General features: G+C 41.6%; 2 long non-coding RNA genes across 2 annotated transcripts in view; one reads left to right on the top strand and one right to left on the bottom strand.

Moving 5' to 3' along the window:
• Window positions 1-1,498: 1,498 nt before the first annotated feature.
• LOC309848699 overlaps window positions 1,499-15,802 on the bottom strand; it is a 22,862-nt gene continuing 8,558 nt past the window's right edge. The window contains exons 2-3 of the long non-coding RNA XR_014303221.1: window positions 11,958-12,096; window positions 1,499-2,865 (exon numbers count right to left, since the gene is read on the bottom strand). This is a non-coding gene — a long non-coding RNA (uncharacterized lncRNA). The remainder of the gene's footprint in view (window positions 2,866-11,957; window positions 12,097-15,802) is intronic.
• On the top strand, window positions 3,877-8,461 carry LOC309849313. The gene is made up of 3 exons (XR_014303646.1): window positions 3,877-3,907; window positions 7,260-7,356; window positions 8,093-8,461. It is a non-coding gene; the product is annotated as an uncharacterized lncRNA (long non-coding RNA).

The raw sequence follows: 15,802 nt of genomic DNA, 5'->3' as shown, positions 1-15,802 counted from the left end.
TATTTGACAAAGATCACAAGTAGGTAGAGAGGCAGGCAGAGAGAGGGGAGGAAGCAGGCTCCCTGCTGAGCAGAGAGCTCAATGCAGGCCTCACTCCCAGGACCCTGGGATCATGACCTGAGCCAAAGGCAGAGGCTTTAACCACTGAGTCACCCAGAAAACCTGTTTTCTGGTTTTGATGTCCGTATCATTCAAAGTTGGTTTTGGTATCAGCATCATTCAAGGTTGAATCAGAGAAACAGAACCAGTAGGAGATGCATTTAAGATTTATTGCGAGGAAGATGTGATTTTGGGGGCAGATGAGGCAAGTCTGAAATCCATAAGGCCAACAGGAAGGCAGGCTAGGACTCCAAGGCATGAACTGAAACTGCAGTCCACAGATAGAATTTCTTCTTCCAGGAACCAAAAGCTCTGATCTGAGGGTTTTTTTAAGTAATCAGCTCAGGCTCACCCAGAGTATCTGGAAAAATCTTCCTTGCCTAAAGCCAACTGATTATGGACTTTACTCACATCTACAAAATATCTTTGTAGCAAACTTAAGTGTTTCATTGAATGAACATGTCTAGTCAAGTTAGTGTATCAAAAATGCCATCATAGTGTTGTGCTGGCCTCATTAAATGAGTTCAAAAGGATTTCCTCTTTCTATACTTTTTTTTTGAGATATAATTCATATACCACAAATTCACTATTGCGAAGTGTACAATTCTGTGGTTTACTGAAGATTTACAGAAGATTATTCAATGATCACCACCATCTAGTTCCAGAAAAGAAACCCTGTGTTCATGAGCAGTCATGAGCATTTACTCCTTCCCTCAGCCTCCTGGCAACCACTAAACTACTCTCTATCTCCAGGGATTTGCCTATTTGGGACATCTCATGTTAATGGAGTCATACAAATAGGTGGTCTTTTGTGCTGGGTTTCTTTCACTGAGAATAATATTTCCCAGGTTCATTCATGTTGCAGCAAGTATGAGTACTTCTTTCCTTTTTAAGTCTAAGCAATATTCCATTGTATGAATGTACCGCTTTTGTTTATTCATTCATCAGGTGGTGGACATTTGGGAGAGGGAGAGGGAGAGGGAGAGGGAGAGGGAGAAGCAGACTCCCTGCTGAACAGGGAACCTAGGGACAGGGAATCATGGGTGTGATCCCAGGACCCTGAGATCATAACCTGAGCAGAAGCAGACGTTTAACCAACTGAGCCACACAGGCACCCCTAAAATGCAATTTATTTAAATTAAAAAAACAAAAACATTTCACTAATTTCTCCCACCCCTCCACCCACCACCATCTCTGGCACACCAATCTGCTCTCTGTACCTACGAGCTTCATTTCTTGGATTCATTTGTAAGATTCCACATATAAGAGAGATCATACAGTATTTGTCTTTCTCTGACTTATTTAGCATAAGGCCCTTGAAGTCCATCCATGTTGTCACAAATTGCAAGATTTCATTCTTTTTTTTTTTTTTAAAGATTTTATTTATTTATTTGACAGAGAGAGATCACAAGTAGATGGAGAGGCAGGCAGAGAGAGAGAGGGAAGCTGGCTCCCCGCTGAGCAGAGAGCCCGACGCGGGACCCGATCCCAGGACCCCGAGATCATGACCCGAGCCGAAGGCAGCGGCTTAACCCACTGAGCCACCCAGGCGCCCCGCAAGATTTCATTCTTGATGTTATATCTCTTCTCCTCCTCCTCCTGTTCCTTCCCCACCTCCTCCTTCTTTTTTGCCTTTCCTGACTCTTGTGATTACCTCAGTATTTCTTGGTATTCAGTTTTTCTTCTTTTATTCTCATTTTAACTCTACTTTTTTGTTTCATTTTATTCATTTATTTGTAATATATTAATAGAGTAATTGATTCCTTCATTGGGAATCTATCTCTTGAATCTCACACCAGCCATTAAATTTCCTGAAGTGGCATGAGCAAAATTAGTACAGGGAAGTTCCCTAACTCTAGGGAACTGGACCACAATAAAATGAGAAGCTTAGAGAAGAAAAGGAGATTAAAAGGTGAGCAGAGAGATGGAGGGGAGAGCCAGAGGAAAACAGGGCGTTGGCAAGAGTTTCAAGAAAGAAGTGATGGTCAAGATGTGACTTGAATAGACAATTGTCCAAAAAAGACGTACAAATGGCCAATAAGTACATGAACAGATATGTTCAACAACACTGATCATTAAGGAAATACAGATCAAAATCACAATAAGATACTAGGTCACACTAATTAGAATTGCTATTATCCATCCCTCTACCTCCAAAAAGAACCCAGAAAGTAAATATTGGCAAGAATGTGGAGAAACTGGAAACTGTGCATTGTAGGTGGCAATAATAAAATGGTTCAACCACTGTGGAAGAGAATATGGCTGTTCCCCCCAAAATTAAACACAAAGTTACCATATGATCCAACATCCCCACTTCTAGGTGTGTACCCCAAAGAACTGAAAGCAGCTGATTCAAACACAAACAGAAATTTAAACTCCAACACTCATAGCAGCATTATTCACAATAGCCAAAAGGTGGAAACAAATAAAAAAGGCCATTGTCAGAATACTGGATAAGCAGAATGTGGTATACACTTACAAAATAATATTATTCAGCCTCAAAAAAGAATGAAATTTGGATACATACTACAACACAGATGAACCCTGAAGACATGCTACCTTAAACAAGCTGGACCCAAAAGGACAAATATTGTACCTAGAGTAGTCGAATCCATGGAGACAGTGGAAGAGTGGTGAGCGGAGGCTAAGTGTCAGTCAGAGTGAGGGGTTCGTGTTGAGTGAATGCGGAGTCTCAGTTTAGGATACTGAGCAGGTTCTGGAGCTGAATGGTCACGATGACTGCCACAGTGTGAATGCACTTATTACCTAAAAGTGGTTAAAATGGAAACTTTTATGTTATGTACATACAAAGGAAGAAGTGCCAGCAAAGGCACTGCTTTCCTTATTTTCCAGATAAAGGAAACACAACAGAGACATGGAGGAAACTACTCAAAGTTGCACCAGGGAAGGGCAGAACTCAAATTTGCACACACAGAGTGAGTTTAAAGGCTGTGGTCTTGACAATTCACTCTATCGTTTCTTTTTAAGGCATTTACTATGGTAATGTCTATAATAGCAGAAATATGGAAACAACTTAAATGTCTAAGAATACAGCTCAGTTGTGAACCATCCATTTAGTATGAGTTTATAAAACCCTTAAATTTATGTTTGTAAAGAATTTTCTAATGACATGGATATTTATTTACCCATTAAGTAGAGAAATGGTGGCACACTAAAATGAATTTACATTATGAACCAAGTTATAGATTTTTAAATATCCACACTTAGTTTAAGGATGTTGAGCACAAAAAGAAGGAATCCTATCCAAGTTATGAGAAAGTTATTTTAAACTTGTAAGATTTGAAGTGATTTCTTTTCCATCCTTTCCCTAGTGTTTTTCGTATTAGTTACCCAACTGCTGTGTAACAAATTACCCCCAAACTCAGTAATTTGAATACACAATGAGTACGTATTTTCTCTACCAGTTTCTTTGGGTCAAGAATTTGGGAGCAGCCTGACTGGGTAGTTTTGACTTGCAATTTCTCATTGGGATCAGTCAGAGGTCAGCAGATGCTGCGGTCACTTAAAGCTTGACTGGGTTTGGAGGATTTGCTTGCAATGTGCCTCATTGCCATGGCCGGCAAGTGGGCTCCTCTCCACAATTATCCTTGAGTGTCTTCACAACGTAGCAGCTGACTTCCCCCAGAGTCTGGGCTACCCTTGAAATTCAGCAGAATGGCTGCAATGGCAATGCCTTTTATGACCTAGCCTCTGATGTCACACACATTCCTTCTACAATATTCTATTAGCCATACAGACTCATTCTGAGTCCTGGAAGGGGACGACACAGGGGAATGAATTCCAGAAGGTGGGCATCATTTTGGAGGCTGGCTCCCCCAGGTTCACACTTTGTAAATGAAAGGATGGGAAACAGCTGGAGAGTCATGATTAGAGGTCTGGGTTCTGAAGCCACACTAGGTAGGGCACATCCTAACTCATCCACGTAAAATGGTTGAATAGAATATCAAAATGTAGGGGCGCCTGGTGGCTCAGTGGGTTAAAGTCTCTGCCTTCGGCTCAGGTCGTGATCCCAGGATCCTGGGATCGAGCCCCGCATCAGGCTCTCTGCTCAGCAGGGGGCCTGCTTCCTCCTCTCTCTCTCTCTCTGCCTGCCTCTCTGACTACTTGTGATCTCTCTGTCAAATAAATAAAAAAAATTAAAAAAAAAAAAGAATATCAAAATGTATATAATCCGGAGCAACATACTTAACCCACATGCTCCTCACTCTCTTCATCTGTAAAACGAGAATGAATATAGTAACCAGCTTACAGGACTGTTGTAAGGATTTGATGAGTTAATATATGTAAAGCCCTAGAATCCCACATAACCCGTAGTAAGTGCTACATAAGTATTGGCTATTATTATTATTACTATTATTTTAAAATGTATTTATTTATTTATTTGAGAGAATTTGGGGGGAGGAAGAGAATCCTAAAACAGACCCCCTTCTGAACATGGAGCCCAGGAAGGGCTCAATCCCAGGCCCCTGAGATGGTGACCTAGCCAAAATCAAGAGCTGGCCACTTAACCAAGTTACCCAGGAGCCCCCTAGCTATTGTTATTTATTACTTTTAAAATCAGAAAATTGATTAATGAACAATCATTTTAAAGTTGTTTGTAGAGTATGATTCTAATCGTGTAAAAAATCTATGTATGCATAAAATGGAACTTCACCATTATGTTAATGTTACCTGTCTCTAAGTTGTGGGATTATGCAGGAGGTATGACTTTTACTGTTTTTTCCCCCCACCTATGCAATATCTGTGTTTTCTACAGAGGGAATTATTATTTTTATAATGAGAAAAAAATATTTTATCAACATTCATATGACATTCAGTACTCATTCAATTGTTTCTTTGTTTATATCAACAAACATGGAATAGGTGCACTGGAAATGATCTAGTTAAAAATTACTAGTTTCCCTCAACCCAGACTTAAAGTCCCCAAAGCCAACATCAGCAAAAAGAGCTGAGCTTCCTATCCGCTTGGGATGTATTTTTTCTTCCCATCAAAGTAAGTGGCAACTCCGAACTGGTAATAGTAACATGAAGCCTAGCAACTGCTTCTATGAGCTAAGTACTGTGGTAAGTACTTGAAGGGACTAGGTCTTCGTGTTTGTTTTAATATTTACTAGCAGAAAGGAATCGGATATTGTGATTTTGTGATTCTCTATGCCTCTAGCTTTGTAGGCTCAACCCCAAAGAAGTTCTTGCACTTCCCCCAAAGCTGATTATACACCATAGCTAGCTATCTATCCTTCAACAAAGCCATGTAGATTAATCACGTTTAAACAAGATTCTAGCCAAAGAGCTGGTAGGAAGCATGGGGCCAAGTGGTCAGGATCAGGCCCTGCCCGAAGCAGGTGGTTCTCCTTGGCACACATGACTTACCTTTAAGTTTTCAACCTATGGTGAAAAGAAGATTCCTCTTGATTGCTACCATAAATCCAAATGGATTTACCTTATTTTACCTTTATTACCAAATACTTACCTTATTTTAAAATGCACTTCTTTTTTAAAGAAACTTTTTATTTCAGAATCATGAGAGTTGCACAGAAAAATGACAAATACAGAGTTTCCAGATATCCTTCAGGTGCTTTCTACTACTGTTACATCTTTATCACAATGGTACATTTGTCAAAACTAAGAAACATCGGTACAGTACCATCAATGGAACTTCTAGACACATCTGGATTTTATCCATTTTTTTCACTGATGTCATTTTTCTGTTCTGAGGTCTCACCCAGGATCCTGCTCTGCACTTAGCAGGTCTCTTCAGGCTCCTTTGATCTTTTTTTTTTTTTTTAAAGATTTTATTTATTTGACAGAGAGAGAGAGATCACAAGTAGGCAGGGGGGGGGGGAGATGTAGGCTCCCCGCTGAGCAGAGAGCCTGATGCAGAGTTCAATCCTAGGTCCCTGAGACCATGACCTGAGCCAAAGGCAGAGGCTTAACCCATTGAGCCACCCAAGCGCCCCCCGGTTCTTTTGATCCTGAGAGTTTCTCCATCTTTCCTTGTTTATTCATGAATTCGAGAGTTTTGAAGAATGTTGTCCAGATATTTTATAAAATGTTGCTTTTTTTTTTTTTTTTAAATAAGATGTATTTATTTGAGAGAGACAGGGTGTGCATGTAAGCAGGAGGAGGGGCAGAAAGCACAAAGCCTGACGCTGGGCTCGATCCCAGGACCCCAAGATCATGACCTGAGCTGGCTGCTTAACCAACTGAGGCAACCAGGTGTTCCTAGAAAATGTTGCATAATTTGGGTTTGAGTGATGTTTTCTCTTGATTAGAATAAGGCCACAGGTTTGAGGAAAAGTCCCCAGAGGTAAAGTGCCTGAGGGGGAATTTATATTTTCCAAGATTATTCAAGACTTTAACACTAATGGGATGTTATGTACGAATTCTCAAGAGGGAAAGCTATTTCTTAGGGAATAAATTTCAAGGAAAAATACCAAAAGGTAACTTTCTCGTGTCTCCTTTGTTTTCCTATATGTTTTCACCCAGGTCACATTTGCTCATCGGATGTCTGAGTTTTCCTCAATGTGTGAAAGCTGGCTCAGCAATAAGGGTCTTGTAGCTCCTTCCATACTGAGCATCTTCAGTTGGGTCAGCTATAGGGGAAGGGGCTGGAGTCAAAGATGATTAACATAGGTCCCCACCCATCAGCTCACCTTTAGTTGGAGAGACAAAGTGTTGCAAACTGATCTAAACCAATTTGGTTTCATGATCATCAAGTCCCTTTTGGGGGATGGCAGTAGCTTCCAATGATTAGGGTATAAGGAAGGATACCGCTGTCCACTGGCCCACCCCCTCCTTACCAGTTGCTATGTTAAAATGAGGTCACATCTTAGGTCACTTTCCTTTTTTTTTTTTTTTTTTTTAAGATTTGATTTATTTATTTGACAGACAGAGATTACAAGTAGGCAAAGAGGCAGGCAGAGAGAGAGGCGGAAGCAGGCTACCCACTGCACAGAGCCCGATGTGGGGCTCGATCAGGACCTGAGCTGAAGGCAGAAGCTTTAACCCACTGAGCCACCCAGGCGCCCTCTTAGGCCACTTTCCACAAGGTGAACCAACTTTTATTAGCAAGCAAGTAAAAAACAATCTCTTAACCTATTCTATAATTTTGGTGAAGTTATTGGTCTCTGTTCTTTCAGACTCTCTGACACCTTGCATGAAAGTTCCACTAGAGACAAAGGCAACTGCATCCCGACAATAGATCAACTCCATCAAATCAGATGGCAGAAGCCTCCAGTAAGTGCAGGACCCAGGGCTGAGTGGCGTTTAGATTTCAGGTTCTCTCTGTTCTGCCCACAAGAGGACAACAGATGCTATACAGGTCCTTCTGGTCCACTGTATAACCTGACCACCACCCATTCTATAAACTAAAAATTATTTCCACATCCTGTACTCAAAAAGCACGTCATCTGGTGCAGACTTAAATAAGAACATTTGAAGTTGGGCAACTTTTTAAAAGTTCACCTACCACCCTTGATATATTAACAAAAAGCACCAGGTTGTGGATGAATATTAATTCAGACACATATATTTCACTGTTAAAAAATATAACACAAAAGTTGAAACAAGTTTACCATAGTGTGACAGGAAGAGACGAGGTCTGTATAAAGTGGTGTGAAAGTCCAAGCATGGAGCTGGGAGGGGTCCTGGTGGGGGGCACAGTAGGAGTGTAGAAAAGTTTACTGAGGGGTAGTCTTAAGCAGAGTGGCTTTTTATCAGGGGGCCCAGGAGAAAGGGATTCTGGATAGAGGGAGCCGCCAAGAAAGGGCACAGAGGCTAGACAGTGTTTGGTGTATGCATGATATAGGACTGCAGAGGGAGGGTGGTGATAATGGGCGCTGGAAAGAAAAGGAAGGTCCAAGTCTTGAAAGTTCCCACAAACTGAGGAATATGAATTTTATCCAATGAGTAACAGGGAGCCCTTAGATTTTAAGTAGGGTTTTTAAGTACATGACCATATTTCTATTTTCAGGACATACTTGAGGACAGTGGGAAGCAGAAGGAACTGGAATTACAGTGACCAGTTAGAACTTAGGGTAATGGTTCTGGCAAGAGATGCAGACAACACAGCCAGTAAGGGAGAAATCATAAAGCCCTGACTCTGAGCTTGGCCCTATTCCAAGTATTTGCCATATATTACATCATTTCAACCTCACAACCTGAAGAAGCTGGTACCATTCTCATCTCATCTGAGAAATAAAGAAAGTGAGGCCCAGATCATTTTGTCAGATAAAATACTGGATGCCCAATTTTATGTAACCTCAGATAAACAAGGAATCCTTCAGGATAACTAGGTCCACGCAATATTGGGTTTGTTAAAGCTGGCACTCCTGGGTGCAGAAAGGTGAAGTAAGTTGCTCAAGGAGTCACAGCTGCCAAGGGGCAGTGCCAGAGTTGGAATGGGGGGGGCAGGTGGGAGTGCACGCTGGGCTGTGCCCTCCCCACCCCGCTGCCCCCGCAGGTAGAGGCAGCCCAGCTAGGCTGTTAGTCATCAGGCAGCCCTTCGTTTGCTCTTTCAATCTTCCTCAGAGGGCCTATTTTCTTAGAACAGGTCTACAAACCTCCCATAAGCCACCTTAATGCTTAGAGCAAAATCCGTGCCCTGTGACTAAGTAACTAAAATCCCCTGGATCTCCAAAGCTCTCTCTGCCCTAAGGGTTCTGAACCTTTTTAAAGGTTTCCAGTTCCTCTCTCCAGCTAAGCACCGTAATTAGGAACTTATTCAGACCGGATCTGTACACGCTATGCATTTACAGCTCTACCTACCTGTTGTTACTGGCCTGGGATATAAAACACAGAAACATTTGAACAGATTTAATAAGGTTTCACCAGAGGTGCACTAGACAATTGTACTTTCAATGTTGGAATGTTTCAAGTATTCAGCAAGTGAATGCTGGGTGCTGGCAATGCAGTGAGGCCCCGGGACAGGATTACTGCCCTTAAGACATTACTTTTCAGAGATTCACGAAAAAAGACAGATATAAAAAACAGACCCAGCACAATGTAATGGATATTATGATAAGAGGACGCAGAGGAGGGGGCAGAAATCCACAGCTGGGAGCTTCAAGCTTGGCCTAAGAAAAAGATCTGGAGGGGCCTGGCTGCTCATACTGTGATCCTCAGACCTACACCACCATTGGCATCGCAATGGATGTTAGCAAGGGAGAGTGGGGACCCCACCTGAACCTACAGAATCAGAACCTGCATTTAAACAGGACCTAGAGCTGACTCCCAAGCACACTGAAGTTCGAGAAGCATTTCCTTGGCGAACACCAGAGATGGAGGAATACATGAAACTGATCTGGAAGGATGAACAGTTTTCCACGTGGGGTCCAGAAGCAAAGACCTTAGAGGGAGGGAACAGCATAAGCAAAAGCATGCAGCTGTGACAAGTAAGATATTCAAGAAATGACGAGAAAACTGTGGTCTATCTAGAGCCCAGTAGTACATGGGAGTGATGGACAGGGAGACTGGAAAGACTGGCAGACAACGGTAGAGGGGGCAAGATTGGGGGATGGCTTTGTTGCCATGGTGAAGGGCTTGAGTTTTTAAATAGAGTTTTCCAATCGTATAAAGATGTGTAACTAAAAAGTACAAAATTAAAGAATAAGTGTAAGGTATAACGAAGACATTACAGACACAGCCACCTGTCATTCTCCCCCTCCTCCGTTTCATTCACTTCCGTCCTTCCTAGACCTAACTACTCTTCTGAGTTTGGTGCTTAGCATTTTCTGATACATTTTTATAATTTTCATACATATGTTTATATATGCAAAAACTATGTACTTGACTACAACTTGATTTTTTGCTTCAACGTTATGTTCATAGTTGAGGTTTATCTGCATTGATACCCAAGGCTCTGGTTAATTCATTGTTACCTATCATACAGTACTTGTTTGGATGACTATGTCACTATGTCTATGTCTATGTCTGTGACTATGTCTTTGTCCAGTCTCATAATGATGGATACTTTGTTTCCACCACAAACACTGCTTGAATAAAGGTATTAGGGGTCTCCTTGCACACATGCCTGAGTTTCTCTAGGAAACATTTCCAGGAATGGGGCTGCAAGTCCTCAGAGTATCCTCTCCAGCTTTGCTAGATATCATCAGATTCCTCTCTAAAATGCTTGTACCGGTTTACACTCCTACCAAGAAAGTATGAAGTTACCTTTTTCTCTACATCCTCTCTATATCCTCTCCAACATTTTAAAACTGTCACATTTTAAAACTGTGGCCACTTTGATGAGAGTGGGATGGTTGATCTCACTTTCCTTTATCTCACTTCCCAATAACCAGTGAAGAAGAACCTGACATTTTAAGTTGCTGGTTGCTCAGGCTTTCTCTTTGGTGAATTGCCAGTCAATATCCAATGCCTGCTTACCTACTGGCTTGGTTGACTCATACCAATATGTAGGATTATTAACATATTCTAGGCGTCCCAGCCCCTGTGATTCTTGACCCTTTGCTCTTACACATGTACTTTAGAGTTACCTTATTAGTTAACTGGACTTAAAATTTTTCTCCCAAACTTTGTTTACTTTCTCATGTTGCTTATGGTGTCTTTGGCCGCACTCAAGTTTTTAAATTTTGGCATAGTCGAATGAATCTCTGTTTTCCTTTGTTGTGTGTGCACATCTTTGACTTTATTTCCTTCCTTGATGTTAAAAGATAATTGTACTAGATTTTTCTTCTAAAAGTTTTAAGTTGTGCTTTTCACATCTGAGTCCAATTTTTATGTTTTTGCTTATTGATAATCATTTGTCTCATGGCCATTTACTGAGTCTTCCATCCTTTCCCTCTGAGTTGCGCTGTCCCTCTGTCATTGACCATAGTTACATGGGTGCACTATCAGCTGCTGTTCTGTCCACCAGCCTGTGTGTCTTTTCTTGCTCCCATGCCACATGGTCCTACTGACAGAGCCTCATAACAAGGGATGGCATTGGAGAGGCAAAATTTTCAATAGCCCCAGTGCTTCATTTAAAAAAAAAAAAAAAAAGTATTTACTTGCCAGAGAGACAGAGAGGGAGCACAGCAGGGAGAATGGGAGAGGGAGAAGCAGGCTTCCTGCTGAGCAGGGAGCCTGATGTGGGGCTCCCAGGACCCTGGGATCATGACCTGTGCTGAAAGTAGATACCCAATGACCGAGCCACCCAGGCACCCCTCTTTTTTATTTTTTAAGATTTAATTTATTTATTTGACAGAGAGAGAGTGATTATAAGTAGGCAAAGCAGCAGGCAGAGAGAGAGGGGGAAGCAGACTCCCTGCTGAACAGAGAGCCCAATGTGGGGCTCGATCCCAGGACCCTGAGGGTCATGACCTGAGTCAGAGGCAGAGGCTTAACCCACTGAGCCGCCCAGGCGTCCCAGCCCCTGTGATTCTTGACCCTTTGCTCTTACACATGTACTTTAGAGTTACCTTGTTAAGTTCCACAAACTCAGATGTGGGCACAGATGCAAGCATGTGGACACACACATGGAATCACTGAAGAGATGACTTACGGCACTGAGCTTATAGAATAATTTGGGAGAGATCTGGGTCTTTGAGAGTCATGGCATCCACAAACACGGAGTAGCTTTTCCTTTGTTAGGACTTGTTACATTTTACTATATAATGTTTTATAATCTTGTATGTAAGGGTATTGCTCATCTTCTAATTTTTTAAAATGCCTTTTATTTTCTCTTGCTATTGTAAATGATTTATTTTAAATTATGCTTTCTAGTTTTTGTTATTTTTTTTGATGGTTTGTGCTTTCAGAGCAATTAACTTATAAATATGAATTGATCATTATACTTATAAATATAAGTGGATTATTACTAGGTCCTGTTGCTGACTTACCTGTCCAGTGTTCAACTATTGATACAACCCTCTTGTACAAACTCATTTGGTCGTCTGCCCATTTACAAATCCTTCATGTCCCAGTCCCACCGTGCCACTGATGGCCTCTTCCATTCACGGGCAGTTTCATCTTCTATTCCTAGAAAAAGCAATATTATTTACTTGTCTCCGTGAGTTCTGGATACATCCAAGAGTCATCTGTAAGAGCAGTGTTAGTTCAGTTAACCTCTTCAAGCAGCAAGGACTAAAGGAACCATCCAGGTGGCTCTTTCCACCTTCCAGATCAGCTCACAGGTTGAGAGCACATTCTATGGAGCTGCCCTGAACCCCTAGAGTCATGTCATTAAAACAAAGAGTTTCAGAAGAGATTTTTTTGCCTCTCTAGGTCTTCCACCTTCATTTTAACTCTCCTGCGAATGTAAAACACTAGAGGCAGGAAAACTGTGATCTGCCTTGCAGCCCTCCACCCTAAGGGATAACCTGGACCCCACATCTCTCAAAAGGAAAGTTTGTACTGGACTATCAAGTCCCCTCCTCTCCATCCATCCCCACACGGACACTGCCTCATTCCAGCTCCCCTAACCTGCTTTTGTGGACTAGTTTCCTATTGTTGCTGTAAGGAATTGTCACAAACTCTACAGCTGAAAACACTGTAGAGCTATCTCATGGTTCTGGAGGTCAGAAGTCCTATGGATCTCACTGAGGAAAATGAATCAACACTACCTTCTTTGAGGACCCCAGGGGAGAATCCTACTCCTTACCTTTCTATGTTGGAGAGGAATACGTTGCTTGGCTCAGGGTCCCCTTCTTCAAAGCCAGCAATGGCCAGCTGTATTACTCTGTATTACTCTGATGCTGATTCCTTCAACATTCCGTTCTCTTCCCTTTTCCCCTCATAAGGACCCTTGTGGTCATGGTGAGCTCACCTGGATAATCCAGGCTAACCTCCCATCTCAGGATCCTCTGTGTAATCATTTCTGCTAAACCCCTCTTGCTATGTGAGGCCACATATTCCCTGGGTCTGGGGATTAGGATGCAAACATTTTTGGGTGTTATTACTCTACGTACATGTGCTTAGGCCCATGTTTTTTAAGCTAAAAGTTGTGACTCTTAATCCATTTCATGGTTTGGAAGCTGTCTTTTTTTTTTTCCAGTTTCATTGAAAAATAATTGACATATATCACATAAAAGTTTAAGGCAACCAGTAAGCCAGTTTGATTTACATCTATTGTGAGTTGATTACTGCAATATGGAACCAGCATTTAATGAACAGAGTGCTTTGTTTCTAGTAAGGTTTCATTGACTAAGGTTTTATATTGTTTCATGGACTTCGGGTTTCACATAGATAACATGCATACATATACAACTGTGTTTATGTGTGTGTGTGTGTGTGTTACTTGGTCAGTGTTATAAATATAAAATCTATTTCTCCTGGGAATTTTGATGTTTAAAAAAAAAAAGGAAAGCAACTCTGGAACTTACATAATAGCCTTCTAATTGGTCTTTCTGCCTCCAGGCTCTCCAATCCATCCTCCACACTGCTGCCAAAAAGTTGTTCCTACCAACTAATTGGACATGTCACTCTGCTGAAAAATATCTAATGGCTCTCATAGCTGAGCTAGATACTCTCTGCTTCTGCTCCAGATCCACGCTATCCACTGTCTCCCGTAGGGCAGACCATTATCGACACCTTGGCTTTGACTTCCGTTGGGGTGTAGACAGGGGGAGGCACTGGAAAAGGTCAGAGGGCTGGAGGAGAGAAGTTTAGGGCACTCCTCCTCAGTTGCTTCTCTGCTGGGTAAGACCAGCTTCATGGGACCTGTATAGCTGCAGAGTTTAACGCTCTGCTGGCATCATCTTGGAATTCTTATTCATTTTTGAACAAGTGGTCTTTTTCTTTTTTTCATTTTGCACTGGGCGCTGCAAGTTACATCACCAGTTCTGCTTTCAGGCCACACACTGTGGAGACAATTTCCCTTTACTGCACTGCTCCTGTCTGAGAGCCCTTTCCTATGAATACAAACACTGGGTTCCAGTACCTGCTCATCCACCTGCCTCAGCAGTACTGGAGGTGATGACAGCTTCCTGCAGTTGCTGGTCCAGGGGTCCGTGGCCATCCCATGTGCGTTCTCTTTAGCCCTGCCCACCCTGGACACAGTCTCTTCATTAAATTTACTACCTCGCTTTCAAGAGTGTTACCCGTTTCCTCTCAGGACCTTCACTGATGGGCTACAGGATTATATCCACCATCTTGGCATTACTAAGACTTCACAAAGTAGGCCCTCCATATCTTGTAACTGATCTACCAACTTATCTTATTCACATGGTGACCCAGCTCCTACCTTCTTGTGGTTTCCACAAGTATGTTATTCTTTCTTAGGTCTTTAGTGTTCTTCCATAGATTAAAATTTCAGCTGGGCACATAGCTACACAGATTAAGACAACCTATCTCAGCTTCTCTTGCAGTAAGTGTGGCCATGGGACTAAATGCTGGTGAATGTTATGTAAGTAGAAGTTCTTGTGTGTGTGGCAGATTCCAGGAATCTTTCCTAACAGTCTCCTAGAATACTTCCCTGGCTGGTTCTTCTTTGTCCTTCCTTCCACCTTGAGGTCTGAAATGTTTATTTTTTTACTTAGTCATTTAAAGATTAGGCAGATTAAAAAATAATTTTGGGGGCACCTAGTGACTCAGTTGGTTAAGCATCTGCCTTTGGCTCAGGTCATGTCTCAGGGTCCAGGATGGAGCCCCACATTGGGCTCCCTGCTCAGTGGGGAGTTTGCATCTCCTTCTGCCTCTGCTGCTCCTCCACTTGCCCATCTGCTCTCTCTCCACTTGCCCATATGCTTGCGTGCACATTCTCTCTCAAATAAATAAAGTCTTTATAAATAATAATAATTTTGGATATAAAAGATCTATTTTTTAAATGACATAATGCAAATACTCTATACCATAAAACAGATTTTAAAGCTTTTGAAAGTACCCATGTGCTAGGTATATGAAAGGGTAGATAGAGGGTATATGGGAAATCTCTGTACCTTTCCCTCAATTTTGCTGTGAATCTAAAACTGCTATAAAAAAGAATTTTTTAAAAGCAACTATTTTCTGCATATCTTCATAATATCTTCAAACTTTAAATACAAGAAATGCCTTAAGAAGTATATTAAGTATATAAAATATAGAAGTATATAAAATATATAAAGTATATAAAGGCCTTAAGAAGTATATGAAAAACATGTTCAAATAACACAATCTAATCATTATATTTTAAAACTAGAAATCACTACCACAAAATATCTCTAATTCTCTTAAATAATACACACATACCCATATATACACATCATACATGTTTCTGGGGTTAAAGAGAAAACCAAAATTGCATCAACATAATATTAAGAATATAGTCATAAAGAGGGGTAACTGGATGGCTCAGCTGGTTAAGCATCCAACTCCTGATTTCAGTTCAGGTCATGATCTCAGGGTCATGGGATTGAACCCTGCATCGGGCTCCTCCCTGAGTGGGGAGCCTGTTGGAGATTCTCTCTCTCCATCTCTCCCTCTGACTCTCCACTTCCCAACCCCACCCCGTGCACACATATTCTCACTCTCTCTCTCATAAATCTTTTTTTAAAAAGGAATATAATCATAAAGAGACCATTACAGATCAAGGGATGAGGATTCCAGTTCTGCTTAGACGTACCAAGCTACAAGAGAATGTTGCTTCCACCCCTAACAATGACAGAAAGGCTTGACGATCTATAAAATCCTATCTCTCTCTGGGATCATTTGAGAGTTAAGGTTGGAAGGTAAAAAACTGAATTAAATTCCAGTGGGTTATAAGCCTTCC

The sequence above is a fragment of the Mustela nivalis genome (assembly GCF_964662115.1).
Source record: "Mustela nivalis genome assembly, chromosome: 15".
NCBI classification, from domain to species: Eukaryota; Metazoa; Chordata; class Mammalia; order Carnivora; family Mustelidae; genus Mustela; species Mustela nivalis.
This window is presented reverse-complemented; position numbering and strand designations above follow the sequence as displayed.